The sequence below is a fragment of the Mustela nivalis genome (assembly GCF_964662115.1).
Source record: "Mustela nivalis genome assembly, chromosome: 5".
NCBI classification, from domain to species: Eukaryota; Metazoa; Chordata; class Mammalia; order Carnivora; family Mustelidae; genus Mustela; species Mustela nivalis.
In genome coordinates this window covers 147,431,369-147,457,008 of record NC_139024.1, presented here as the reverse complement: position 1 = coordinate 147,457,008, position 25,640 = coordinate 147,431,369, and the positions used below count along the sequence as shown (strand labels likewise).

At 43.9% G+C, this 25,640-nt stretch overlaps 1 protein-coding gene and 1 pseudogene across 5 annotated transcripts in view; both read left to right on the top strand.

Annotated features, from left to right (window-relative positions):
* ATXN1 (ataxin 1) overlaps window positions 1-25,640 on the top strand; it is a 348,023-nt gene that overhangs the window by 103,590 nt on the left and 218,793 nt on the right. The gene's annotated exons all lie outside the window — the stretch shown is intronic.
* Window positions 9,496-10,294, top strand: LOC309865493 (peptidyl-prolyl cis-trans isomerase A pseudogene; annotated as a pseudogene). The gene has a single exon. The product of its transcript is annotated as a peptidyl-prolyl cis-trans isomerase A pseudogene (transcript).

Below are 25,640 nucleotides of genomic sequence, written 5' to 3'. Positions count from 1 at the left end.
GTGGTGACATCTGTTGATGTCCCCTGGCTTGTGGGACCCTGGGAGCAGCCCTTGCATGAGGGCGGGCTGCCTAACTCCTGTCCCCCAGTGAGCGCCTCAGGTCAGGCAGGCTTCCTGGACTCTTTGAGCTGCACGTGGAGAATCTCCATCTGGTCCGTGCGTGAGCCGTATGCCCCATCTCTTCCCCCACGATAAACAAGCTTCCTTTCCCTAATTAAATGAACGAGAAGGTAGAGTGAGAGACCCCCCCCACCCCCAGCTGTTAGGAAGCATATGTTGCATCCCACATAAACACAGAAGGGAAACCTGTGGGGTTGTGCGGTGCCTCCATCCTTTAGCTACATCAGTCAGTTGAAAAATAGAAGGAAGAAGAGGCAACAGATGATTTGACGTTAGCGAGACAAACGCAAGGCCATTCGGCGAGCTTCGGCTAACGCTCTCCACTGGCCTGCCCCGCAACCCTTGCGTGTGAATCCGCACGTTTGCTTTGGCCCACGCTTACAGTCTAATTTGAACAGCTCTGTATTTTTCAATACGAGGAGGAACCTCTGAGTTCCTAATTAAGACAGTTTCGCTTAAGAATTCCTCTTTAATGGCTCATAAATTATTCTCCTGTAAATGATCGTGAGAGCGAATAAGAAAATGCAACTTGTGTTTGTACACATACATCGTTATTTTGATTTAATGAGTGAGTGCCTAAAGGGGGAGAGGACAAGTGTGTGGGCAAATATGGGTCAGGGAAAGAGTTCGCCGTGTCCTGCCAGACTTCAGTGAGGCAGCTCACGGGCGTAGGTAGGAAGGCTGGACGTCATGGTGGTGAGAACGGTAATGGCACTGCCATATGGAACATTTGGTATTTGGATAGCACTTGGACTCCTCCTGAACTACAGAATCAGTAGGAACTCAAACAGCGAGGAAGAAACCGTTCCCTTGCTGCAGATCACTGGCTGGGCCGCAGAAATGCAGACATGTGGATTCTCTAGGGCTTTACCTTCTCTAGGAAGGCAGAAGAGTGGGGGACTATCCCATCATATTTAACTGTGCTGTGGCCTCACACCTGTGGTCCCATCCTTTTTGCTTATCTCTATAACCAAACCATTTTTTGCAATCGTGGAGGAAATCTGTCTGCAAGGCCAGGTCAAGACCACTGTTGAAAACTCAGTTCGCAGAGTCCCATGGGGCTTGTGGGGTGATGAGGACTCTGCTGGTATAGAGTGAATTGTAGGAGGCTGAGACCATGTCTTCATATTCTTACTCCATTCAGTCCTGTTCTACCCATTTATTCATCCAGCAAATACCTCTTTGGTAGGGGTACTATGTACTGGTATGGGTCTAAGCACTAGAGACTGGGAATGTAACAAGATAGACAGGAAGCCTGCCCTAAGGGTGTTCACATTTCTAAGGGCAGCACCATCCAGAGCATCAGAACCTAGTTCAGGTGGACGTGGAGCTGAACTGGTCTGTTTTAGAAGGAGGTAGAGAATGCATCTGAAATGAGAGTACCCAATGGAGAAAGACCCATTGATCTGAAAGGCAGAAAGAACCAGAGAACGGTCGGCCATTGGCCATGAGGTGTTGGTTACTAACAGCAGTACTGGATTGGGAACGGAGTAGAAAGTGGAGAGAGAAGGTGTGGTACTCTGGTGTGGTACTCTGCTTGGATGCACACAGTCAGGGCCGGGAACATTCCAGCAGCTACGGACTCAATGTAGGTAGGTCATCGAAATGGTGCCCGCGATTAGCAAGCCATATTTTAAACCTTCGTGGAATGAATATGTTGTTGTCTACGACTCTGTGAACGTGCTAGGCGGAGGGGTGGGTGGCCCACGGTAGATGCTTCCAGTTGCTGTGTTCAGCCACGACCCAAAGAATGGGGGGAAGGGTTGATTTACCAGAACCTGCGTACCTTATTCTGATTTTGATTAACCGCATCCTTTTTCTTACCTTATCCACCGTCATTCATGTTATAAGGGGAGATTAAGTATACAATTAATTCCACCTTCCATGCACGAGCATAGTTAACTTTACGTGGCTAACTTGAAACGGACAAAAGTTCCAGATCAAAAGAGTCTCTTTGGCTGTCACATCTTGGCCTCTCCAGTATTTGGTGGCCTTCTGCTCTTCTTGTTTCTGGGACTGAAACCAGAAACAAGATTCTTGGTTCTTCTGACTTTCTTCTCTCCATTCCGGGGTGATTTAGTGGTCTCTTAAATAATAAGATCTGCTCAAGAGATTTCTTTTGTCTTCTTTGGCCTCCAGCATGGGTTTGGTAAAAGCTTCTTTTCTGGCTTTGGATTGACTGTCACTAGTATGGGGGTGGCTTTTTCTCTATTTTGTCTCTCCCTTGTCAATGGCTTTCTTCTGGGGCTCAAACCTCTACCATATATTTTACCTAAGTGCTTTTTCCTTCTTTGACTTGCCCATTTTAGTTGCTGATCCCACTCCCCAACCCAACCCACCCAACTACCCAACACATGCATATACTATGCATTCTGCATAGTACCTCAGCAATGCACATTTTCACGGTTAAGAAAACCCTATTGCTATTCGTTAAATATTTAAAATAGACATCTCCTCCAAACTTATCTTCCAGCATCAATATGTTCTTCCGCGTTCCACTCCAGTTCCTGAAAAAAAAAAAAAAAAAGCCTCCATAATTCATAGCCACTTTGGGGGAAGGTATTTATTTTGAAACATTTAATGATGTGTTTCATAGCAAAATGAAAAACGTAGAGACAAAGACTCAAGAGTACATAGTGTTTTAGATGTAGGCCTAGCTTTTCAAAACTATTGTGGAGTGTGTTTGAGTTTCTAAAATAATTTACCAGACTCCCGTGTAAAGCACTTTATTCTTTGAAAGCCTTATAAATCATGTGATTTTGTCAATGCACAGACCTTCACATAGCTCCTTTACCTCATGAAATAAGGTAGATTATTGTGTCACCTGATGGAGGAAAACATGTAAGAAAATGGTTGACTCCAAAGCCTACCATTTTGTCTTTGGGACCCTGAGGTGGAAAGCTGCAGAAGTCCTTTCCTCTCGACTACATTGATGCTGCCCTTGACGTTGGCACACTGCATTGTTCCAAGTGTAAGCAGTGAGTAGAAAGAGAAATATCAAAGGGTCAGTTTTCTGGAGTACCTTTCAAATTAATGCTGTTTGTTTTTTTTCCCCCTTGTAGAGTTCATCAATGGAGAGGAAACATTTAAACACGTTTTCTGAATTGTAGAATGTTAGGTATTATAGCTTCCGATGTTGTAGTACTTGGACGTGGAAGGGAACCTGAAGATCATTTAGTTGCCTTGACTCGCTACCTCAAGACCTCCTCCAATTTAGGATTTCACTACATGTTTTCGTAAAATTGGGGGAGGTAGCGTTCATGACTTGGCGGCTATATTTGGTCCTCCTGTTTTCTCTTCAGAAAGATTCTGTCTTCTCTAGTGTTCATTTTCCTGTTCTTTAAAGTGAGGACAACAGGTCACTGTGAAGATCATATACATACAGACCTTTGCACATTTCCTGGCCTGGTGCTGTGTACTGCTGCTGCTTCTACTCTTCCTCTCCCTCTATTTCCACTCTGGTTTCTTGCTCACAGAGATCAACTTTAGATCCCAAGTGTCTAAAACAAATCAAGGGTCACCAAACAGAACAAGAAATTTAGTGCTGATACCACATGCTTTAGAAGCTGGAGCTGTCTTTGGTCCCCCAGGCAGAGCTGTGATCCTTTGTGCATGTCTGTGGCTGAACCCAAGTTCAGCTGGTAAGCCGTTGGCCTGGGGGTCAGGAAGATCAGGAGGTCCACATACGCTGCGCCTCCAAATATTATATCTGTAACGAATGGGTTACTCTCTGCGGCCTCTTCCCTTCTAAAAATGATCATCATCTTCCATTCTAGATGTTTTAAGGCTTTGAAGTCCCTGTAGGAAAGAACCTGGGAAAAGTCCTAATCAGTCTTTATATTCTCTTAGCGCATTTGAGTATCTGCGTGCGGTGTTTTCTGGTAGGTTCCCCCGTTCACGCTCAGGTAGAGTTGATGACCTGCTCCTCCAGGAATGATAAGACAGAATAAAACAAAACACTCCCTTCCTGCATAAAGGTGTCCCCCCCCCCCCAGATGCTTAACCTCTGAAGCTAGCGTTTCAGATGATATCAAGGGAATAACACTTCACTTGCCACTGAAATACAGCCGTCTCGGGAGTAGGATTTGGCAGCTGAGTTCAGTCAAGCTGCAGTACTTACATGACAGTTTGGGGAAAGGAGCGAGACAGAAATAGCAGATTCCAAAATAATCCAATTAAAACAGCAGGAAAGCGGAGTTGGGCGGCAAGAAGGGAGGGGTGGGGCGCCCGGAGCCCGATCATTGCTAAGGTTGACCGTGTGGCCGGCGGCCTTGGCAGCCCCATGCTGACCGCCGTGAACACTCCCCTACGCTCACGCCAAAGAGGGGTCTCGCCCGATGTCCCATTAAGCTGTCATCTGGGGAGTTTCTCTCTCTTTCTTTTCCTAGTTGGTCTAATTATCGGGCTGTGTCGGCACATAAATAGATCTGTCTGTTTGGAGCTACTTTTCCTTTTGCCTCCCTCGTAGGGATTATATCGTGTTCAGTATTTATGACATCAGAATGTACTATGCTGAGAAGTCATTCTGTTGAGGCACCTTCTGAAAGGCTCAGGAAGAATGAGCTGGCAGACGACGCTTCTGTTTCATTCAAGGGTCTTCATAATAACAGTGGCCGGAAAGGAAAATTCAAGAAATGTGCATGCTAGACAAAGGCACTTGAATAAACATGTAGAACTCCTTAGATTTTTCTGGGGTGGAAGGTAACCACTGTGATAGCTGTTAGAATAAGGACATGGAGGGGCGCCTGGCTGGTGCAGTCGGTTAAGTGTCCGACTCTTGGTTTTGGCTCAGGCCAAGACCATGGGGTTCTGAGATCGAGCCCCGCGTCGGGCTCCATGCTCGGTACAGTCTGCTTGGGATTCTCTCTCCCTCTGTCCCTCTAGTGTGTGCTTTCTCTCTTTCTGGAGTAAGTGATAAATCTTCAACAAACATGGAAGTAGCAGTGGTTAAAATTGAAAAATACTGAGTAATGTGTGCAAGAATAGGAATTTTTAAAAAGCAAAGAATAAGAATTTTTAAAAAGCAAATAATTTTTAAAAAGCATAGAAATAATCAGATCATTTGATAATAGGACATCTGATCTCTCAAAAGGGAGGTTCTGGGGATGAAGGAAGCAGGTGCTAAAGGAATGTGGGCATTTTAATTTAACCAGAAAAGAGAGAACTTTAAAAAGAAATATACGGCTTCAAGGGTTAGTTACATTTAGAGGCACATACAGTCTTTAGGCAGTAAGCAGAGTTCATACTATTATACTAGTATATTATATATATTATATTATACTATTAAGTTCATACTATATACTATTATAAAAATGGAACTGATGAATTCAGGGAGAATTAAGTAAAATTCATGTCCTGGGGAAAAAATGATGCGTGGTATCAGAAATTCTGGTTTTGAGTTTCAGTTGTGTAACTTACTAACTCTGAAATCACTTAAAATCTGAGGGGATTTTTTTTTTGTAATCTACAAAAATGGAGACAATTGTATCTAATAGGTTGTTGTCAAGATCAAGTGAGGGATGCTTGGGTGGCTCAGTCTGTTAAGCAGCTGCCTGCAGCTCAGGTCATGATCCCAGGGTCCCAGGATCGAGTCCCGCATCGGGCTCCCTGCTCAATGGGGAGTCTGCTTCTTTCTCTGCCTGCCACTACCCTGCCCCCTGCTTGTGTGCTTTCTTTCTGTTTCTCAAATAAATACAATATACAAAAAAAAAAGAGAGAGAGAGATCAAGGAGGTAGTGCGTAAAAAATGTTTTGTGAACTCTGACACCCGCTCCATGCTATTTCTGTCAGTGTGCAGTGTGCTTGCGGTGTGAGGAAGGTATCGGGCCGTGATCACCTTCGAGATCACCTATTAGAATACCCCCCGGAGAACCAGTCATGGACAGGGGAAAAAAATCTATTGTGAAAACACTGAAAAATATTCACGAATTATTATTCTTTTTCCTGCTCCTCATTTTTCTGGCCCAGCACCCTTCTGTGTATATGGGATTTTCCCAAAATGTTTCCATTGAATTCCATAACAGAGTTGTCCACTCTCTCTCAGGGCTTTACACCACATCATTTTATAGTAATTTCTTTTTTCTCGGAGTCAATGTTGAATAACAGCCTAACGAAAAGGCATGCTCTTTTGTTACATTTAATAATGCTCCTTTGGGGGGGATTCGTGGGGGAGAGATGGGGCGGGGCAGCGTGCAGGCTAGGAACAAGAGGCAGGTAAGTAGGATGCTGAAGGAGGAAGGCTTGAAGCGGGAAAGGTGAAACACGGTAAAGCTTCATCAGCGTGGGCTGGCGCGCCCAACTTCCCTTTATGCGGCAGCCCATGTGTCTCCTTGGCTTCTGTTTCTTAATCACAGACGCCATGAAGTGTCTTCTTGGCTTTTTTTTTTTTTTTAATGCTTTCTATCTTAATCTCCTACCAAAGGTAACAAAAGGAAAGCCACCGGATTGCATGCTGTGTGTGTGTGTTTGTGTGTGTGTGTGCGTGTGTTCATGGACATGTCAGGCAGCAGAACAAGCTAGATTTCTACGTGAATACGGACATGGGGATGAATCGGCATGCCTATGAGGCTGTGTGTGTGTGCATCCGTGAATGTGTGTGCATGCATGGGGATAGCCACAGACGCGACACGTAGGTGTGTCTGTGTTGCATCTGTTGTATACACCCTAACATAGAAAAGACACATGGATAGGACTTAGGGCGCAACGGCATATACTGTTGCAACCAAAGTGCATGATGTAACATCAGGCATGTTGGAGAGCGTTTGCTTGTTCATCACAGAGAACAATGGTAGGAGTTAAATAGTAACAGGTTGAAGTGTCAAGAAGTATCTAAAAATACAAATTCTCTATTGTTTGCTGCTCTTGCAATAAGGCAAGGTCTCTTTGTGTGTTGGATGTGTCTCTGCTTGCTGGGAGTTCAAAATGCTTTGAATAAAGAATGTTACAGAGTGTAATTTGTGACAGAAGATGTGCCCCAATTGTTTGTTTAGTATTCTGGAGGATATCTGCAGGTCTGAACGCGGAAAAGAACAGCTTTGTTTGGAAAATACAGTAGGAGCGGTACAAGAAAACTGAATTAAGTAAAGAAACTTAGGGAGTGCATCTCTGATTGATGATGCTTCTTATTTGCTCTTCATTATTCCCTGTGAAGGCATAAAAACTATGAAATTGCATTTGGAAACTGGATTAAGATAAATGGCTTCTCAGATTTTTTTTTTTTTTACCTTAGCTCTTTCCAATTTTCTTCGTAAAGCATATAGTCACTATATAAAGAGTCTGTGTTTATTACATTAAATCTTCCTAAAAAGCATGCCCTTGAGGTTTGATTTTAAGAATTAGTTTAGAAGATACAGAGGCAGGGTATACCTGCTAATAACCGTGTTACGGTATTTGTCTCTAGATATTTTATATGCCCACTTATTTTTATTATTTTATAGAGCAATGGAGTAAAAGGGAATGAAACATTGTTTTTCTTAAGGAAGTTTTTTTTTTCTCCCACCACCCTACTCTTTTTTCTCTAGGCAGAGTTTACTGTAGTCACATTTGAGCTCTTGTGTTATTCCTCCCAATATTTTTTTAAGTGAGTTTTCCTTTTTTTTTTTTAAAGATTATTTTTTTATTTATTTGACAGAGAGAGTGATCACAAGTAGGCAGAGAGGCACGCGGAAGCAGAGGGGAGCGGGCTCCTCACTGAGCAGAGAGCCCTATGTGGGGCTTGATCCCAGGACCCTGAGATCATGAGCTGAAGGCAGAAGCTCAACCCACTGAGCCACCCAGGTGCCCCACTCCAAATATTTTTATCAGGGACTGGTAGATACACACACATGAATCTCTATTAACTAGACTGCAAATCTGAAATAAGGAACTGTTTATTTGTTATAACTCTGGCACCTAAGTTAAGGCTATGAACATTATCAGTCGAGTGACTGAATCAGTCAGTCAATGAGTCAGACACCTACTGTGTCTCTATCATTGTCTTAGACACAAGGGAAAATATCTAAGAATAGGATGTGGCCATATTTGCTCTAATCGGGCCTAAAATTTAGCTGGGGGTTAGAACAGCTCTCATGATGAAATAATAGTGGACTGCAATCAAAGAATAAAATAAATCTCCATGAGTCCATATTGATATAAGTAAATAATTGAATAAGTAAATTGGTAGGGCAAAAGAATTCTCCTTATGGAAGAATTCCAATAAATAAACAAATAAATGAGAGGCATCATTAGAACCCATAGCAGTAGATGTCATAGGAAAGTTCCACTGATGAATGCTAGAGCTGGTGAGCCAAAGATTAAGGAGAAACAGCATATATGTAGCATCGTAAACTATCTCCCTCCAAAATACTTAGTAATTACAAAAAGAAGTAGGTAACTCCACCTAGAGAATCCTGACGGACTTGCCCTAACTAAGTGAGTAAGTTTTAGGGTCACCAATAATGCATACCGACATTGGGTGCCCCTTCATGGGAAATGCTGAGAAGGACACACCGCTGCTGTGGTATCCTTCCCATTCCTGTGTCATCCCACTCTAATCCAGAGAAAATAGCCAACCCAAGTTGAAGAACATTCTAGAAAACAGTTGATGAGTACTCTTTGAAAGTGTCATGGTCTTAAAGATAAGGATTGAGGGACTGCACAGATTGGAGGAGACAGGATGTGTACAGGTCCTGTGAAAACCTAGATGGGCTCCTGAAACAAAACAAGGATGTGAGTGGAAAAAACTGGTGAAATCCTAAGAAATTCCATGATTTAGTTGGTAGTGTTGACCAGGCTTAATGTTCTAGTTTTGATCATTGTCCCATGATTATGTAAGATTTGAACATAAAGCCTGGTGCTGGGGACAGATAACTCAGTACTATTTTTGCAACTGCCTATAAATCTAAAGTTATCTTTATGAAAATCTAGCTGAGGAAACAGTACCAATCCCCAAGGAGCAATACATGACCGTATACAACCGAGAATTTGCAGGGGGCAAGGCAGGTGTGTGTCAGTGAGTGTTGAGAGGAAGAGGGTTTGGCTGGAGGGGTGAGGGGTCAGGACGAGTTTCATAGGAGAAGCACCTTGAAAGCAGGTGTAGAGGTGATGGTTGCTGCAAACAGGGATAGGTCTGGGGGTACCTGGGGGGCTTAGTTTGTTGAGCGTTCAACTCTTTATTTCCGCTCAGGTCATGATCTCAGGGTCATGAGATCTAGCCCTATGTCAGACTCCATGCTCAGTGGGGAGACTGCTTGAAGATTCTGTCCCTCTCCCTCTATCCCTTACCCCCTATGTGCGCTCTCTCTCTCTCTCTCTTTCAAATAAATAAATATATATTTTTTAAAAAGGCAAAATAGGGATGGATCTAAGAGCAGGGACAAAGGCTCGAGGGAGGGATGTAGGTCACCTGTGTGGGAAAGGTGGAGAGGCTGGCCGAGGGATGTGTGCATTGTTGCTGGAGACCAGCATGAAAGGAAGCTGGACCCGAGGGGAGGACAGAGGAGAGGGCGACTAAGTTGTGGCATTGGAGTTTGAAGCTTATGGGGCAGGTGACGTGGTTGCAAATTCTTGCTCGAGAAAGTGACCCAGTGAGCTGGTACATATATAAAATTGGCAAAAGCATGTCGAGCTGGCTGGGACTTGGGAAAGATGAGGACAGGTGAGTTAGGAGTGAGAAATAGGTAAGGAGGCCTTACAGACGCCGCCGCCCAGCCATGGTCCAACCTACTGAGTTTTTCAGCATTGCAGTGGCCGGTGAGCCCTTGGACTGCGTCTCCTTTGAGCTATTGGCAGACAAAGTTCCTAAGACAGCAGAGAATTTTCCTGCTCAGAGCATCGGGGAGGAAGGATTTGGTTATAAAGCTTCTTGCTTTCACAGGATTGTTCCGGGTTCTCTGCACGGGGGTGGTGACGTCGTCACTTGCCGTCACGGCCTGGGAGGCTGTAGAGAAAGTGGATGATGAGAATTTCATCCCAAAACACACGGGGCCTGGCGTCTTGTCCATGGGGGATGCTGGACCCAACACAAATGGTTCCAGGGTGTTCATCTGCCAAGACTGAGTGGTTGGATGGCAAGTGTGTGGTCTTTGGCAAAGTGAGCGAGGACAGGAGGACTGGGTCCAGGAATGCGGCACTTTGGGTGCAGGAGTGGCAGGACGAGCAAGAAGATCACCATTGCTGACTGTGGACAAATGTAAATCTGGCTTGCGTGTTATCTTAGCCACCCGACCATTCCTTCTGTCCTCAAGAGAGCCCCCCCATCACCCCCAACTGCTCCAAACATCCTATAAGCTGTGTGTTCTCGCTAGGGTCCTGTGGGTCTATATTTTCCTGAACTCCCCTCCAAGTGTAGCTGGATCGCAGAGTTAAGTAAACAGTATCAGACCTCTTCTCACAAGAGGCCCTAAGAAGCTATTCATCTGAGGCCTGGGGTGGGGCAGGAGGGTCAGGAAAAAGAAGTAGGAGCCTATCTAAAAGCCCTGGAAGAGGTAGACTTGTAGAACTTAGTGGTGGATGGAGGTAGGGCATGAAGAAGGAGAAGTCAAAGATGATTCCCGGGTCAAGCTCACAGGACAGACAGGTGATGCAGGTGTCTGTAATTGAAATAATTCCATCAGCAGGTATTTGAGGATGTACATTGAGGAATTATGTGTTCTAGGCAAAGAGGGGAGATGAAAAAGCTGACAGTGAAACATGAACAGGAAAGCCCATGGCTTGAGCTGGGCCGAACGGCTTCATAAGTGACCAGCTCACTTGCTGGGGAGGGGGTGGTGGTCCCTGTCCTCCAGATGAAAAGAAGGGAGGAGATTTGAGGCGATTGCTGTCTTCCTAACAGCAGCCATGGACAGTGTTAGGTTTTTTTTTTTTTTTCAAGTTGACATTTCTCTCTGCTTCATAAAGATGTCAAGCCTACTATTCAGTCTACTCACCAAAAACCCTATTAAATCACCATTCTGCTTGGGAAAACCCCACACGTACTCTTTGAACTCTGCCAAGATAGAGATCTCTGGGTCCCAATGGTCCCAGACACAAAAGTTAAAATACTATACGAGCACAAGGAACTTTCTAGAAGAAATAGAAAATTAAGGTGGGGCGCTGAAGGGTTAGGCTCCCGATCTTTAGGCACTGTGTCTTCTGGACTTGTTTTATATAATGATGCCCATCGGGCAGACCCTTCGTTAATGTTCTTCTGCTCAGATTCGGCTGTGTTCTTCTCTTGGGCTTGTCCCTTCTCTGTGTTACTTAGCAAAGGGTTTCTGTATCCTTCATTCTTTTGTTTTCATCATTTATTTCACAATTTTCCACTTAAGCCTCAAAGATGACTATATATATGTATGTATATATATATATACATGTCCATAAATGTATGTGTGTATATATATATGTGTGTGTATATATATGTGTATGTGTGTATATGTGTGTGTGTGTATATATATATATATATATATATATATATATATATATATATAATTTTTTTTTTTTTAAATCTCTGCCACAAGCTGGTAGCCTTCTCATCAGCAGCTATGAGCTGTTACCACACAGTCGGAATCAGTCTTGGGGCTTGACTAACATTAGGCTTGGGGCCGAAGAGTGGGTGTATTCACTTCATACTCCCTTGGACTCACGCATTTGATTATGCCTGGTAGTAACCGGATTTACGTATTAAAGGCCTTTGCAGGTTATTTCCATTCCTCTCCCAATCAACATTATTTTTAAAGTTATGTTTCTTAAACATTGAGTTCTTGCCCCCTTTTTTTTGATATTAGTCAACGGTTAGACAAAAAGAGACCATAAATAGACATTTGATTGAGAAAAGGAAACTGAAGACCAAGTCAGCCCCTTTTGGGGTTACCTGGACGTGGAAATCGCTCGGTATTCTTACAGGCATGCAATTGTGGTGGTTCTGATTCTGGTGCAGAATAACGCATTGCGTATCACTTTTGCAGCGTGTAAACGTCAGCTCCAAACATCTTCTTAATGATGAGAGCACTCCATGAACTACGAATTGCCTACAGTGTTACTTGAAACATGGTTTAAATGGCGGTGTGTTTCATAATACGAACAGGTGTTTTGTGTAGAATCAAAAAGAAATGATGTCTTTTGTAGAGTGGACATGGGCAGTGACACTCTATGGGGTGAGCACGAGGTCCCCTCTATGTTCAAACTAGCAGGGTGACGAATCTTTGTATGGTCTTTGTGTGGACGTCAGTATTTGTTTCATAAGGAATTTAGTTCTATATTTTAATCACAGTCAGTGCTTCCATATAAAGGTGCTTCCTTTGTCCATTGGTTCTTCCCACAGAGCCGTATACACCAGTCGGCACCGTAGCAGAGTACCCGATGCATCCGAGTAGAGTGCATTCGCGACAGTGGCTGTCTGCTTTTCCTTTAGTGGCAGAAGTCGGTGTCATATGCTGAAATTAGGGAACGATTTGGGACTTAATCTCAGAAGCTTGTAAGGTTAACAAACGCAGGCACAATTCCTGCTCTATAACCCTCAGCGGAGCCCCATAGGGATTGAGAAACCTACCAGGCTATCCTTTGTCACAGAGTTCATACAAGCATATTATACAGGTTAATTCTTTTTTTTTTTTTAAGAGAGAGAGCATGAGTGAGGAGGGGAGGGGCAGAGGGAGAGAGAATCCCAAGCAGGTTCCATGCCCTGTGTGGAGCCCAAGGCAGGGCTCGATCTCACAATCCTAAGATCATGACCTGATTGGAAATCAAGAGTCCAAGGCTTAACTGACTGAATCAGCCGGATGACCCCACACAGGTCAATTCTTTAATTTTTCAGGATGCTCCATGGGAAGTGAATGGTCACTTCACTTAGCGGACCTTTCAGAAACGCAACAAAGAGGGGGAGGGCGGAGAGTGCCAGAAAATTCCCGCGGGAGAAGCAAGGATAGAGAGCCAAGTCTTAGGAATGAACAAAATCAAAGTTCTGTCTTTAGTTAGAGCCTGTCCTATACCCTGTAACCTTCAGTAATGAAATCAGGGGGATACATTCCGAGTCAAAGGTGGGCGTGGTCGCGGGTCCCGCCCCTTCTTTACTGTCATCTTTTCTTCCCGAGCTTCTCTCCTCCCCTTCCCCGTGTAAGTGAACCGAGTGAGTAAGAATGAAGTGAGCGAGCTGTTTTAACAGCTTTCACGTGATGTCACTTCTGTGAAATTCGTCATACCGTGTATATGATCCTAGTTTCCTTACCCAGTATACATACTTTTGTGACCCGCACCCACTTAGGAAATCTTCACATAGTCAGAAGAAGACTTCTCAAGGAAAAGAGGGACCAGCAGAATGATTCTATACTTGTCCCGGTAGAGGAGACCCTGGGATGCCCGGAGCCCCGATAGCTCAGCAGGACACTGACAGTGAGGTTAATAACGTAATGAGTTCACTTACCCAGTTCCCCAAGTACATTAAAGGGAATAAGGGGGCTTTTTAGTGTTAACTGTATTGGTGAAGCACATGGAAAAACTAGAAGCATTATAAAATCTTAGTGGTGTGGGGCCATTCCTTTTTTTTTTTTTTTTTAAGATTTTATTTATTTATTTGACAGAGAAAGAGCATAAGCAGGGGGAGTGGCAGGCAGAGGGAGAGGGAGAAGCAGGCTTCCCATGGAGCAGGGAGCCCCATCCCAGGACTCTGGGATCATGACCCGATCTGAAGGCAGAGGTTTAACTGACTGAGCCACCCAGGGGCCTTGGGCCATTCATTTTAAGAGACCAATGAACCTAGTGGATTATTTGGGGCGGGTGAACATAAAGGACCTTTTCCCAACAAGATGCAACAAAGAGAAAGGCACAGAAAGCAAGAATGGTGCATGAAGAACGCCCGCTGGTGAGAGTTAACTTCCAGGATCCACAGTTGGGGTGAACGTATCCACGGGGTGGAGACCCCAGACCCAGACTCCTTCCATCTCAGGGCTCAGCCTCTCCCTAAGGTCACTGGGATACCTGAAGTTTCCTCTGCAGCAGTTGCAGGGAAGAGAGCGTGAGAGCTCTCATTGGAGATTTAATAATGGAAGAGGTGTACATCACTCTCTTTCATGATCCCTTGGCCAGATTTAGCCAAATGGACACACCCAACAGCCGGGAAAGGTGGGGAATGCCAACCTTTATGCCTTGGGAGGATGAGAAAGCCGGTGTGGGGAACACTAACCAGCCTCTGCTGGGTACTGGCAGGTACTGGTACCTTCTTGAGCCTGATGTCTTCCTTCAGCTCCATCCCAGCTGCTCTTGGGGGCACCCCTGGGGGAGAACCCGGTTCTTGGCAGAACAGCACAGCTCCATCCTCGGAAAGTCAGGAGCCCACTGAGGTTGCGTGTCAGGACTCCTCATTCTTCAGACCATCTTCCTCTGAACACCCATTCCCTGATGTTCTCTTCAGTGGGAAAGAGAGCAAGCACTCGTGTGTGGCTCCACATGGAAAGTCAGGGACCTTTCTAAATACGGCACCCCCGCCCCCATCCTGGGCTTTAATCTGTGTCGATTGGTGAGGAAACTGCTTCTCCTTAAGTTCTTCCAACTGCACTTGCAGGGCCCTGTTCCTGTTAACATAGCTAAATTCCAAAAGAATTTCTGAGATTATCCCAGCCCTTCCAACTGTCTCATTATCCGTGTTCTATGCTGAGAGCCTGGTTTCCCCCCATCGCACTCTCTGGAGATGCTGTCTCCCACCAAACTCTGAAGCAAGCGTTTACTGAACTGAACTCTCTGGAAGCTCTGGTCAGTCATCTGAGCACAAGAAGGGAAGTATGGGGTGGGGGAAGGGTCAACTATATAAAATTATTTGGGTGCTCTCTTCCACGCTTTGAGATGAAGTATTTAGATAGAGGGGTTCGAATGAAAGTAGGGCTAGAAGTTTATCAAGAGAGGCAGGCAGATGCCAGAAGAAAATTTTGGAAGGTCCAGGTGAGGAAGGAGAAACCTTCTCCCCACTCCCTGAAAACTCCTCTTGATTTCTGGACCTGTTGTTCCTTGCTCAACAGAGGGACAACTTGCTTAAGAGCTGTCAGTAGGAGAATTTGTCGACATTATGGCTTTAATAGCTCTTGTTTGCCTTCCTGCAAAACAAAGCACTATTTATAAACTTTGTTTCTCTGAGAAAATGGGTTTGGAGTTCCAACTGACTGACTTACAAATGAACTTTGTGTGCACAGATCATTCATAAATTGAGGACTGCCTGTACTGGGCTTGTAACCCAGAGATAACATTTATCTGTGCTTTATCAGTATGGGCTTGTCAAGTTAACTTATGTTTACTCTTTTCTGCATTCATTTTGATGATAGCCCTGCTCTTAAAATTTAATACTGTCTTTATGTTTGGAGAAACATTTCCTTTGGAGGTGCCTCAAATATTCTCGTGAATTGGGAGAGCAATTTTATTTTATCTACCCATTTATCTTTAATACGATTCATGGCTATGAAAATCTTTTCTGCAGTGAGTCTGTAAATTGAGGAAAAATCGAGAACCATTTAGAGGAAGTGGGGGGAAAAGAGTTCTTTGCTCATTACCTCAGTTTGTCAGATATCTTGCAGTATAATTACTGTGTTGGTTTGTAAAGGTTAAAGAACACTGAAGTTTATAATTCTCTTTTGTGTATGTTTTCCACACATACAAGGGGAAAAAAATCCAACACATCAAAGCAAAATGCCTTGTTAACATAAAAGTTCTGAACAGTTTATAGTTTTTCCACACAGAGACATAATTCATGGATTTTACATTTGCTTTTACAAATATCTGATGAGCCCAGTTATTTGCTCCAAGGAGCCAATTTGCAAATTACAGACCTTGTTTATCTCAAGTCTGTTTATAGGTGTAACGCCTGCACTGAACTATTCTTGCTGGCCTCATATGGTAAAGCAAAAAGGTAGAACCCTGGTCTTAGAGCTGCTCCTTCTTAGGGAACTCAGTATCCATATACAAGTGAAAAATTCTGCTGTGAGCAGAGCAGCTGACAGAATATGATCACAAATGTTACTGATGCTGTTCTGTTAGGAAGCAGAAATAGAATGCCCAGGATGGTGCAAGCTTGTCACAGTTAGATTGTCAGGGCTATGTGCTGCTGCGTTGAAAAGAATACTTTGTTCCCCCCTCACACACACCCCTGCAATGGTAAGAAACTGCTTCAGCTGTTACTCTGATTTGCACTTGAGGCTCAGATGCTGATGCTAGTGTAGTTGAAATTTAGTGACTAGCAGTCATGTTTAATGGTCTTCCCCTCGTGTGGCCCTTGCTGGAAACATTTCCTTTTAGTTTTAAGTTTATGTATTTTGTTGTATCTTTTGCTGGTTCTTCTTTACTGTCAAAACTACCAGAACAATTGCGATGTCATGATCTTTCTGCCCTCCCCAGTCTGCAGCCACTTTCTTCCAAATTGTCCTCATGCATTTCAGGCACCTCTACTCTATGCTAAGTGATCAGTAACTGACTAATACTTTTGAAAGGGTTTAACAGAAATTGAACTGCAGAGCTATGGTTTAATACAAAGAAGCCTACATGGGTGTGAAAGAAAGCCCTTTATGAGCTATAGATTACTATAGAAAAGTCAGGCATTATAATGAAATACTGTCAGGTTATTACTGAGCATTGACTGTCAAAACGTATAAAAAGCAACTTATATTTTCCCCATAAGTACACTGCTTATAATGTTTCAAGTGGAGCTCGAAGTTATTCCAATACAGCAAGGGAGTGTTTGGTGGAATCCAGAGTCTTAAAAAATGCCAACAATAGTCGTTAATGAAGGAAGAACTCTTGAAGCTACCTCCTTAAGACCCCACAAGAAATATGGTACCATTTGAATTTTTCAACCTTAGCCAAATGAAAGCAGAATAAGGCATTGTCCTTCTTATGTTTGGATGCAACCAATCAACAAACAAACAAAAGAAAAGCAAACCATGAAATTCTGAATGTAGAATAAAAATCATTAAGTTTAATGGATTTCTGTTTTATGAACAGCTTGAGCTTACAGCTTTCTGGATATCTGGAGATCCGTGAAAGCTTTGCTGTTATTACTCAACTTAAATCTTATATCATCTTCTCTTAACTTCCGATGTCATGAAAAATCTTTTTTCTCGGGGCGCCTGGGTGGCTCAGTGGGTTAAAGCCTCTGCCTTTCTCTCGGGTCATGATCCCGGGGTCCTGGGATCGAGTTCTGCATCAGGCTCTCTGCTCAGCAGAGAGCCTGCTCCCCCCCCAACCCCCGATCTGCCTCTCTGCCTACTTGTGATCTCTGTTGAATAAATAAATAAATAAAATCTTTTTAAAAAATCCTTTTTCTCCCTTTCTGGAGACCTCCTCTCCACCCCTCCCCGCCATGCCCTGCCAGCTTGAGTCTTGTAGGTTTCAGCACTGATAGTATTTGGATTCATTTGTAGATTATACACACCAAATGGGGTTGGCACCTCTTCATGAAAATTGGACCCAGTGGGCTACTTACAGTCACTGAATGTACTTGTCTCCATGGAAGTTTATGTATTACAGCTGACATGCCACTGACCTGTGTAACCTGTCATAAAACATGGGACTTCATCATCTGTTCTGTGCCTTTGGTCCTGAACCTTGAAGCTGAAACACATGAAGAGACTTTATTGACATTTATTTTATTTTTTTAAAGATTTTATTCATTTATTTGGCAGACAGATATCACAAGTAGGCAGAGAGGCAGGCAGAGAGGAGGAAGCAGGCTCCCCGCTGAGCAGAGAGCCTGATGTGGGGCTCTATCACAGGACCCCGGGATCATGACCGAGCCGAAGGCAGAGGCTTTAACCCACTGAGCCCCCCAGGCACCCCAACTTTATTGACATTTAAAGAGACCCAATTAACCCTATGGAGTAAAACAGTTTTCATGGAAGTCTCTTAGAAATACTTTTGTGTTCGATTCCTGGAATGTTTGAAGACTACAGCCAGGTGTGCTTTTGGGGGTCAAAAGCCAGCACTACCCAGAAGCCTTTCAGAGCCATGCAGACATACTCTTTGCTGTTGCATTTTGTTATCGTGATGATGAGGATTGCAAATGAATAAATGGGGATTCTGATTTTTTGACCGAAGTATTCCCTTAAAAACACTGCTGACTTTTGTGAAAAACATTGATTTCCTGGAACCGATAATACTACGGGCTTGCTTTGTGTAGGCAGAGTTATTGGCGTGTTTATCAGATAAATCAAACATCAAATGGGCCACGGGGAGTGGTTTTTCAATACCTCATCCTTGCAATTTGTTCCCTAAAGAAAATCATTTTGCCTATTAACTGGAGTGGTCTGGAGAAAGCATTGCTTTTAGGGCCCCCGTCCTCGTGATGTGGAGAAGCCTAAAACCAGTGCTCCCACACGCACCCCCTCGGTATTTTTTCATAAGCTTGAAACTAGGTATGAAAAGGCCTATCCACTGAAAGCTTTTGCCTGAGAAGATCAACCAGAGATTGATTTCTAACCACTGTGCTCGTGGGGAAACCGAACGCAGTAGCTAGGACTAAAAGAAGCAGCTAGAAAGAAAAAGCAAAATGACCTCCCCGGCGCCCACCTGACAGTGTCCCCAGAGGACGAGGATCGATGTCTTCTGATATTCACAGTTAAAGAAATTGCTGGAATTCTGCATTGCATATGTGCTGCCCATCAAGATCTCTCACCCAGGCAAGACAAATGCTCTTTATTCAGGAGGTGGGAAGCAGGAGGCGTTAAGAGCTGTATAGCTGGGTTTTTTTTTAAACATACAATCTTTCATTGTTGCTTTCTTCACAGAGTTGGGCATCGTCATCACCCCCCAAAGAACTCCCTGTGCATTAGCCGTCACTTCCCATCTCCCCCAGCCCCTCACCCCCAGCTTCTGGCAACCACTAGTCTGTTTTCTCTGTCCGTAGATTTGACTGTTCTCGACACGTCACATAGATAGAATCGGGCAGTACGTGGACTCTCGTGTTTGGCTCTTGCACTTAACATAATGTTTCCAAGCTCCGTGCCCCTGGGAGCGTGCACGCCACGCTGATTCCTTGGTAGGACTGAATTGTGTTCCGTTCCGTGGAGGTGCTACATTCTCCTGACCCACTCGTGAGCTGACAGCCATTGACCGTTGTTCCTTCTTGGCTCTCGTGAGTTCCTGCTGCCAGGAACATTCCCAGACAAGCTTCTGGGTGGGCATGCTTTCATTTCTCGATGTAGCTGACGTGTAGGCATTTATAAATGAAGATAGTAAATGACCCCCCCTCCCCCCGCCAGCCCCGCTGTCATTTGTTTATTTCACTATTCTCTCTTCTAACCTATCTCACTTTCCAAAAAACGATTTTCCTTGAGCAGGTGGTTGTTAGAAGAGTAAGAACCTCAATGAATTTTTCACCACGCCCAGCCACCAGACTCTTCTCCTACACACTGGATATGTGTTCCAGCATTTCTCAGACGGCTTCGCTTTCCAGATGTCAGGGCTGGGGTGTAGATGGGCCTCCTCAAACCTGAAGTGATTGAACCAAAAAGTGGGAGGAGCTGGGATTGGGACCCATGTCTATTTCACTCTTCATCACAGGGCTGTCTGCTGCCTTCCCCATCCTAAGATTAACCCACCTGTTCAGGCTCCTGTTCCCCTGTCCGAGAACTCGCTTTCTCTGCGTGAGCCTCCCCTCCATCTGATTTGGTTGGGAAAACTAAGAAATGTGGCTCAGGACCCTTTATTACATGCTCAAGGACTGGAGCAGGCATCCGTATTCCCCCCTTGATAAAGTGATCATGTCCTTCTCTGTTTGAGCAAGGGGCTCAGTCCAGCCCAGCCCTTCTTAGGCTCTGCCCCGACACTCTGTCTCCTCACCTGAATCTCACCTCCTTGGGGCCAGACCCGCACATCCTGCCACCACTACAGCCTGTTTATCCGCTCGGGCCGACGCTGCTTTACACCTGTCCACATCCGAAAACCCCAACTCCCTACGACGCCCTTCTCTGGTCACAGCTTGGTGTCCCCTGCTGCCCCTCCTGCCCACTCTTTTTGAAACTTACCACCAATCCTGCTTTCTGCAGAGGAATAGTTACTCCTCCTACTTTCTGAAACTCTCAAGACATAAGTCCTTCACCTGTCTCTTCTCTTCGTTCTGTGCGGTGGCCCAGTCCCATGGCCTCAGACGTAGCAGTGGGGCTGACCTCCAGGATCAGATACACTGTGCACCAGACAATGCAAGCCATCAGGAATTCAGAGGAGTCTTTTGGAGGCCAGTTGGGTAGGAAGCCTGAGTTTTATAGGATGTTTCTTGAAATTCTTTTGATTTTTCATTTCCGGGAGTTTCTTTGTGTTATGCACAAGCCTATTAACTGCTTACTCCCTCCTTCGAACGCAGATGGGAACGCGAAAGGGTCATTTTTCTCATCTATAGGACAGGAGGTTGAAATTTGGGGCTAAAACAAAGTTGCGCATTACCTGTGAATTTCAGCCACCTCTGCCCTCCAGCCTGTCAGGTGGACAATGGAAAAAAAGGCCTCTAATGGCTGAGAAGGTCATAAATGGGGAAAAATAGGAGAGACGTGTGTCTTCAAGGGATTCCAAAAAGTTCCACTTGACAGAAGAGGTGAGGACAAATGGATTTTCTGCAGTCTCTGGGAGAGGGTTAGAACGAACAGTTCTGTTTGAGTCTGAACGCGCTTTGCTTTTGCTGACCGGTCCGTTCTGCCTCCGTGCCCAGGTCTCCTTCGCAGGAAATCTGAAAGGAGCCAAGTGGGTACAGATTGGTCTCCATCCTCCTGTCCTTACCCCCCTAGACACACACCACCCCCTTAGGACAAGTGCATTAAGGAAATGTATGATGAATTCATTATAGTGTTTATCAGGACATTTTTATAGCTCTTTTTTTAACTGATGATTTTTTGTTTTGTTTTGTTTTTTATAAACATATATTTTTATCCCCAGGGGTACAGGTCTGTGAATCGCCAGGTCTACACACTTCACAGCACTCACCATAGCACATACCCTCCCCAATGTCCATAACCCTACCCTCCTTCTTCCAACCCCCCTCCCCCCAACAACCCTCAGTTTGTTTTGTGAGATTAAGAGTCACTTATGGTTTGTCTCCCTCCCAATCCCATCTTGTTTCATTGATTCTTCTCCTACCCACTTAAGCCCCCATGTTACATCACCACTTCCTCATATCAGGGAGATCATATGATAGTTGTCTTTCTCTGCTTGACTTATTTCGCTAAGCATGATACGCTCTAGTTCCATCCATGTTGTCGCAAATGGCAAGATTTCATTTCTTTTGATGGCTGCATAGTATTCCGTTGTGTATCTTTTGTTCTAAATTTAACTGATGGCTAATGAAAGACTTAATAATTCAATAAGTACCAATAGGCAAGTCTTAGAAATAGGCAAAATTGGCCTTTTTGATGTCCCAAGGATAGATCTAAACAAACCTCCCAAGTTGGGACATGTCCAGCTGTTGCACTCACTGTATTCGAGTGAATTATGAAGGTGGAATCACCCTCCTGGGTGTGGAGGGTAGCCCCGCCCACTGTGGGGATGTGAGGATACGAGGGGAGAGAGGGAGCTCACCAAAGCCCCACGCATCGGAAGCTTCACTGAATCCATCTGTTTTGCAAAAAAGTTGAGTCAGCCTCCTGGATGGTCACTGGATGATGAGGGGTTTTCTTTCATTATTAGTTTTTTTCTGAAATATAACTATATTAAAAATAACCCCCAAACCTCTCACACATTCGATCCCATATTTTGTTTATTTTGTATTTCAGTGTCCTTGCCATAGTTTTTTTTTTAACTAAGAGAATTAACTATTTTGTTTTAAATCCCTAGAAGTATAAAAGGTGCCCTATAAAAGTCCAAGGAAAAATAAGTTTCTTAGTTCTGTTCCCAAGTCATCAAATTCACTCCTAGTGGCACTCCTAGAGGCTCCATTACTGTTTTCTTTCCTTAGCATTCACGTAGCCTGAAATACCTTTCAGGATATTTTACAACTACATAAGCAAAAATATGTTTGTTAAAAAAAAAAAAAAGAAAGAAACCATAATGTTTACACCGTGCAAACTGTTCTTTACTTTTTTTTTTGTAACCTAACTGTGTATCCTGGAATGTCTTTTTGTCAGAACTTAGAGAGCAGCCTTACTCTTTTTAGTATCTAAATAGTATTCAGTTGTATGGTTTTGCTACACTCTGTTCCGGTCCCACATTGATGGACTTTCGCTTGTTTGCAATTATTTGCTACTATGAACAATGCTTGGGTGAATTACTTTCTATAAATAGCATTTTATATGTCAGCAAGGATCTCTGGAGGAGAAATTACTCAAGTGGAATTGTTGGATCAAAAGGAATGTGCAGTTTTAATTTTGATAAACCTTGCCAAATTGCCCTCCAATTTGGCATCCGTGCTAATGTACGCTCCCACCAGCACTGCGTGAGTGCGCCTTTTCTCCACAGACAGTGATATTAAACTTCATGGTCTGTGCCAATCGAAGAGGTGAAAAAATACTATCTTTTAGTAGCTTTCATGTGAGTTCGCTCATTACAGTGATGATTGAATATGTTTTCACATGTTGAAGAGCCAGTCCTATTTGCTTTTCTGAGAATTGCATGCTGACATTCATTGCCCGTGTTTTCCGGGGTTTTTGGTCTTTCCAGCAAATGGATTTTTAGGAGCGCTTAGTAGTTCAAGCAAATTCGTCCTTTTGTCTTGTACTTTTCAATTTTCCCATTTATTTTTTGACCCATTTTCTTTATGCAGGATTTGTTTTTAAAATTATATAGTTGTATCAGATTTTGTTCTCTGGCTTTCTGCCTTTTTTTTTTTTTTTTTTAGATTTTTGTTTATTTATTTGACAGAGAGATAGAGAGCACAAGTAGGCAGAGAGAGAGGGAGAAGCAGGCTCTCCACTGAGCAGGAAGCCTGATGCGGGACTTGATCCCAGGACCCTGGGATCATGACCTGAGGTGAAGGCCAGCTGCTTAACCTACTGAGCCACCCAGGCGCCCTCCGCTTTTTGATATGCATAGGTCTTCTCCAGTCAAACATTATGTAAAAAAAAAATGGTCTCGTAGGTTTGCTTAGTATTTTTTAAATCATAGCTTTATGGAGCTAGAACCCACATACCATAAAATGCACTCTTTTAATGTGTACTGTTTAGTGGTTTTAGTGCATTTATGGAGTTGGGCAACGGTCACCACAATCTAATTTCAGAAAATGTTCATTACCCCCCAAAGAAACCCCATAGGCATTAGCTGACCACTCCCCCTTCCGCACCCCCAGCCCCCAGGAACCACTAATCTGCTTTCATTATGGATCGGCCTCTTCTGGACATTCTATAAGTGGAGTTACATACTTTTTAGTCCTCTGTGACTGGCTGCTTCTACTCAGCATCGTGTTTTCAAGGTTCTTTCTCGTATTTTTATGTTTTCGGTTTTTGCATTTAAATCTTTGGTCACCCTGGAATTTGTTGTAGTGTAGGTTGGGAACTAGCGATCAGATTCGACTTTTTCCAGGTGGTCATCTAAGTATTGAAGGTTCCTTCTCCCATTATCGTGCACTGAATTCGGTATGTGTTTGAGTTTATGTATTTGTTTTTTTATTGATCTTACTTGCTGTTCCTGTGCCAGTGCCCACTGAGGTAGTTTCTGCAGCTTTATAATAAATATTTCTGTTACCTGCTCCATTAGTCTTTCCTTATTGCTTTTTGCATCATTTCTCTGGATATTCCTTCCTATTTATTTTTCCATATGAACTTCAGAGTTAACTTCCTTATCGCATTTTTTGACATTGTATCAAGCTTATAGATTCGTTTGGGGGAGAATTACTGTCTTTCTTGATAGTGACTTCCTGTTTAAGAATAGGTAGAGCTTTCCAGATGTTCTCGGCCTCTCTGTTCCTCAGGAGTGTTTCAGATTTTTTTTTTTCATACCTCTTGCATATTTCTCATCCAGTTTATCATCTGAGTATCTTGGATTTTAGTTGCTGTTAAAAACGGGGCATCTTTTTACCAGCTGTCACTGAGGAAGGCTATTGATTTTTGCATATGACTTTTGTTAATTACCTTATGAAATTCTCTAATGGTCTACAGTAGTTGTTCAGCTGATTTGCTCAGATCTGCAGCCACAGCATATGCAAGTAATGATTTTATTGCCTCTTTTCCAATTTTATACCCCTCCTTCCTTTCTCCTTTGTAATTAAATTGGCTAATTCCTCTGGAACAGCTTTAAATCACAGCGACAATGGTGGACAGCCTGGTGGTGTTTCTAACGTTAATGGAATGCTTCTTGTGTCTCCCCCATTAACAGTGAGGCCGCCTTTGGGGTTGAGCAGGGTTAATGTCCATTGGTGTTTGTAAGGCTTTATCACGAGCAGAGAGCAGTTTGGAAGTGCTGCCAATTCTCCTGCAGTGACGTAATGGTAGGCTGATTTTCCTTACCAGCACTGAGGACTTTGAGTGGGAAGTCCACGCTGGAAGGGAAGAAGGTGGCAATTATATCCCAATCCCCTGCTATTTTTCTTTTGCCAATCAAGTGAAAAGACCAAGGAGCTATACGAATCTATAGCAGCGTATTTACTGATCCATGAGGATTAGGTAAGGGCTTTTGCTAAAGGAGAAACAGAGGAGAGGAGAGAGAAAGGGATAGGAAGGAAGAAGAGGTAAAAATGTCTTTTTCTTCACTGTTCCCTCCTTCCCCAATCAAGGCATGGGATAAACCAAAATATTTCTGGGGTCATTCCCCCCCCCCCAGAATATTATGAGCCAAAGAATGGTACAAAACAGAAATTATCAGCAAATGTGATGAAGAGTTCAGAAAAGGCTTAGCAGAAACAGTGAAATCTACCATTTGTAAGCAGAAGTGACTAATAAAAGAGTTCCAAATATTGAGAAATCACTGAAGGGAAAGGCATTCGTGCCGAAACATGTTTACATGTAGATTCTTTTTGATGTTGCCATTAAGAGAGCGTTTTGATCTCTCGCAAAGAAACTGGAGAGGTATTTTATGTGCTAACCCTGAACCTGACATTACTCTAGTAATAAATACTAGGACGGGCTGTCCCTTGCATTAGCAGAATCAGAAAACAGTGACAACTGAGCCTTTGATGCTTGTTGGAAACGTTTAATATACAGAGCTGGTAGGTTGTAGTTAAAAACAAAAGGAGTTTAGGCTGACTTCACAAATGAGAGAAGCTGGTGGGTGATTCTTGGGGACTCACTATCCAATCATCTGTATGGCATGCAGGAAAGAGAGAGTCTTGGGGAGTGAACAGACTGCATGGGTATGCCCCCCCGCTCCAGCCCAGAGAATATGCGCACCCCTGGCTGGTCTCGCGCCAGAGCCCCGGATGCGACTTTCACTCTGCACTCTGGGCACGTGTCTTCTCATCTTCCTGAGCTTGGAGCAGGAGGATCTGGCTCTAACGTTTGCTGGCTGGTGAACTTGACCAAGTTCCTAAACCTCTCTGAGCTTACTTGCTCATCAGAAGCCGTGCCTATAATCAAGGACTTGTGCGGGTTGATCAGGGCTATTGTATACATCTGGCATAGCACAGGGCTCTGTGGGAGCAGTCGCTCTGTAAGTGTTTGTAGACGGGCAGAGGAAGCAGT